Below are 4,780 nucleotides of genomic sequence, written 5' to 3'. Positions count from 1 at the left end.
TTCCCTATTCCCCCTTTTGATTTTGGTGACCCCAGGCTTCCCGATCCCTGTCCTGCAGCCCTTTCGGTCGTCGCGACCCCGGGGCCCCTCTCTCGCGGCATGTCCACAAGGGTCTTCGCCGGCACACTTTGCTCGGGGGCGGGAGCGGTGCAGTGTCCCTAGAAGCAGCAGGATCCCGCCTAAGGCCGCGGCGGCAGGCGGGCGGAGCCTTTCCTCGCTCTGCAGAGCTCCGCCCCAATCCTGTCCCCGCGCCCTCCCTCCGTCCAGCAGCTCCGCCCCAGCCCAAAGGCCGCCGGCTTCCTGGGCTCCAAGGACACTTCAGGGTGGCTCATGGACGGACCTGCTGGCTGTGTGGATGGCCTAGGGCGACGAGCTAACTGGGCACAGCTCGGAGTGACGGCTAAGTAAATTTAGATATTATTGCCTTTGCCTGAAATCCTCTTCTGCTACCTGTTCAGCTCCTCTATGCGAATGGAACACTGGGCGCGGGGAGGGCGTTCCCACAGTGTCCACGTTTAGCGGGTTGTCCAACATTAAATACCTGACTTAAGTGTTTACTACGGCCAAGGCCCCGTGCCTGAGGCTTACAAGTGTCGTCTTTTCTAATTTTCACAACCGATGGATAAGAACTGTTATTGCCCTCACTTTAGTAATGAGAAAAACCGAGCCTCTTGCATCAGCCAGTGGCAGACCAGAGCTTTGGAGGGTCTGACTCTCAGGCACCCACCACGTCCTTACCACTACAATGTACTGTCCTCCCCAGCGCCTTTGCAGAATAGATCCCCAAATTACTTTCAGAGTCCTGTGCGCAGAGGCCCAATGGATTTTAGGCCCTTGGAAGAATAGCAGATGAACATGCATATAGTGTGTTTTGTTTTGTTTTTAAATACTTCTAACTCGAAAAACAGCTTCGCCTTTTTTTTTTTAATTATTATTGTTTAAGACCTTTTGAATTGGGTTCTGTGTTATAACTGAATGTGTCTTTAATTGAGATAAAATATACACGACACAAATTTATTGTTTGGCCATTCTAAAGTGTGCAATTCAGTGGTTTTTAATATATTCACAATGTTGTGAATGCCTGTAATCCAACTACTCAGGAGTTTGAATAGGGAGGATCAGAAGTTTGAGGCCAGCCTTATTTTGTCTCAAAAAATAAATAAATAAGGGATGGGAATCTAGCTCAGTGCTAGTGTTCTTGCCTGGCATGCAGAAGGCCCTGGGTTGGATCCCCAGCACAAAAAGAAAAGAAATAAATACACAAAAATAAATTTAACAAATAAACTGGGTGCCAGGGCGCATGCGTGTAATTTCAGAGGTTCAGGTGGCTGAGGCAGGAGGATCAGGAGTTAAAAGCCAGCTTCAGCAACTTAGCAAGGCCCTAAGCAATTCAGTGAGACCCTGTCTTTAAATAAATTCAAAAAAGGGCTGAGGATGTGACTTAGTGGTTAAGTACCTCTGGGTTCCATCCCTGGTACCTAAAAATAAAAATAAATAAATAAATTTAACAAATAAAAAGGGCTGGTAATGTAGCTCAGCAGTAAAGCTACATTACCCCTGGGTCCAGCACTGGAAAAAACAAACAAATATAAATATATATATATATATGTGTGTGTGTGTGTGTGTGTGTATTTTCACAATGTCTTGCAAGCATAACGACATTTTCATTACCCAAAAAAAGAAACCGAGTACCTATTAGCTATCACTCCTCCTCTTCCCCTCTCATGCTCCTTGCCCATGCTAAGCACACACTCTACCACTGAGCTATATCCCCAGGGCACCAAACTACTTGCTGTTTCTATGGATTTGCCTGTTCTGGACATTTAACATTAGCAGAAAATAAACAAATAAATATATAAAAATAAAGAAATCATACAATATATGGCCTTTTATGTCTGGCTTCCTTCACGTGTCATAATGCTCTCAAGGTTCATTCATGCAGAATATATCAGCATTTCATTTTTTTGTATACATTCCAATTGTATGGATGTACTGCATGTATCCATTCATCAGTTGATGTATATTTTAGTTGTTGCCATTTTTTTTTTTTTGGTTATTGTGAATACTGCAAAAGCTATTCCTATGCAAGAATTTGTTTGAGCACCTGTTTTCAATTCTCTTGGGTATATACCTTGAAATGGAATTACTGGGTTGTATGGTAACTATATATTTTGACTTTTTTAGGGTAAATGGCTGTACCATTTTACATTTGGATCAGCAATGTATGTGTGTCCCCATTTTTATCAAAATACTGAGTGCACATAATTTGTTTGTTTGTTTGTTTGTTTGTTTTGGTACCTGGGATTAAACCCAGGGGCACTTAACCACTGAGCCACACTCCCAGACCTTTTTGTATTTTATTTAGAGACAGGGTCTTTCTGAGTTGCTTAGGGCCTCACTAAGTTGCCAAGTCTGGCCTTGAATTTGCAACCCTCTTGCCTCAGCCTCATGAATTTCTGGAATTACCAGCATGTGCCACCATACCAGACTCATGGGTTTTTTATTTTGGTTTGGTTTGGACTTTTCTTTTTTTTTTTTAAGGCTACAGGTTTATGGAAAAACCCAACAGTCCTTTACCCATTTTCCAGAGACAACCACTTTCAACAATCTTAACCATTTTTCCTCTTGTTTATCTCCATATTTCCAAATGATGCACACACACTGCCATGTCATAGTTCATCAATTGTAGGCATCATGTTGACTTCCCATATTCTAATTATATTTCCTTTTTTGTGTAACTTTTGCTTTCCTGAAATTATCAATTGTCATAGTTTCATTTGCATAGTTTTCTAAGTGCCTATCTCTATTTCAGTACTTTTTCCAAATGCTTCAGAAGACCTGTCACATGACTATCAAGTTTTTCTTTTTTCTTTTTGGTAAGAGGGTTTGAATCCAGGGGCACTTAGCCACAGAGCCACATCCCCAGTCCCACTCCCACTTTTTTATTTTTTATTTTGAGACTATGTTGCTCAGGGTCTTGATAAGTTGCTAAGGCTGGCTTTGAATTTAAAATCCTCCTGCCTCAGCCTCCCAGATTGTTGGAATTACAGGCATATACCACCACATTCTGCGTCAATAGTTTTTCAATATACTCAAATGCAGTTTGAACCCTTTGTTGGTTTCATTTGCATTTTGGAATCTAAAGGTATCCATCCTGCAGTCCCCACTCCTGCTTCAGTCTGGACTACTTGTAACTGCCTGGGGCCTGTGCACACCTGAGTCCTACTGGCCTGTTCTCATTGCTGCCCCCAATTGGATCTCCTGTTTTCAAATTCCACAGCTTACTCTTTCATGTTGTACATCCCATTTTGCTAAAATACATCCTCCAGGTGTGTTCTAAGATTGAGTCCTTAGAAAATGAAATATCTGAGCACTTGTATGTCTGAGTATGTCTATTCTACCCTCATATACATGGTTATTTCAGTTAAGCATAGAAACATTTGTGTGGGTGTGTTTGTGTGTGCACGCACTATTGGGGATTAAACCCAGGACCTCACACATGCTAGGCAAGTGCTCTACCCCTGAGCTACATCATCATCCCTTTTTATTTTTTATTTCGAAACAGGGTCTTGCTAACTTGCTGAGGCTAGCTTCCAACTTGTGATTCTCCTGTCTCAGTCTCCTGAGTTACAAGCATGTGCCACTGTGCCCAGCTGTTTTTCCTTTATCTTATTGAAAGCTCTTATGATTTCCTCTTTATTTTTGGTGTTCTAAAATTTTATGACAAATATGTACAACATTTTTTGTTTGTTTGTTTGTTTGTTTGTTGTAGTAGACTTTTGGTGACCTCTTTTAATCTGGGAACTCAGGTCCTCCACTGGGGGAGTTTTCCTTAGTATTTCCTTTGATAATTTATTTATTTATTTATTTATTTAAATTTATTTATTTATTTTTTTAGTTTTTGGCGGACACAACATCTTTGTTTGTATGTGGTGCTGAGGATCGAACCCGGGCCGCACGCATGCCAGGCGAGCGCGCTACCACTTGAGCCACATCCCCAGCCCTCCTTTGATAATTTAAAGTGATTTTTATTGCCAGATTTTACAGAATAATCTAAATGTACTCTTTTATAATAAATATCCTGCACATACTTCTGGATATTTCTGTGTTGTTTTTCCAATGAAATAACTTCTTGTGTTTTTCTAATTTTAAAGATAACAGGCTCTGAAGATGTAGCTCAGTGGTAGGGTGCTTGCCCAGCATGCATAAGGCCCTGAATTCGATTTCCACCACCAAAATATAAATAAATAAAATAAAAACATGCTTATATAGAAAACCCAACTAGTGGGGCTGGGATTGTGGCTCAGTGGTAGAGCGCTCGCCTAGCACGGGCGGGACCTGGGTTTGATCCTCAGCACCACATAAAAATAAAAGGCATTGTGTTGTGTTTATCTACACCTGAAAAATAAATATTAAAAAAAAGAAAACCAGTAGTGGAAACTATAAAATTTAACTTTTTTTTGGGGGGGGGGGTTACTAGGAATTGAATTCAGGGGCACTCCACCACTGAGCCACATCCCCAGCCCAATTTTGTATTTTTTGTTTAGAGACGGGTTCTCACTGAGTTGCTTAGTGCCTCTCTTTTGCTGAGGCTGGCTTTGAACTTGTGATCCTCCTGTCTCAGCCTCCCAAGCTGCTGGAATCACAGGCCTACACCACTACATCTGGCTGTTCTTAGCAGAATTGTCCTTACAGTAAAAATCTAGAAAGAATCCAAATGCTCTTGGGCAGGTAAAATTGTTATATTTTCACATAATGAAATACCTATATGGTATAAATG

General features: G+C 41.4%; 1 long non-coding RNA gene across 1 annotated transcript; it reads left to right on the top strand.

The window, feature by feature from the left end:
• The first annotated feature begins 271 nt into the window (after positions 1–271).
• On the top strand, positions 272–4,090 carry LOC125613264. Its single transcript, XR_007343773.1, has 2 exons — positions 272–404; positions 3,899–4,090. It is a non-coding gene; the product is annotated as an uncharacterized LOC125613264 (long non-coding RNA).
• The last annotated feature ends 690 nt before the right edge of the window (positions 4,091–4,780 follow it).

Source organism: Marmota marmota, unplaced genomic scaffold, assembly GCF_001458135.2.
Source record: "Marmota marmota marmota unplaced genomic scaffold, marMar, whole genome shotgun sequence".
In the NCBI taxonomy this organism is placed as follows: domain Eukaryota; kingdom Metazoa; phylum Chordata; class Mammalia; order Rodentia; family Sciuridae; genus Marmota; species Marmota marmota.
Note: the sequence above shows the minus strand (reverse complement) of the source record. Positions and strands in the feature narration are given on the sequence as shown.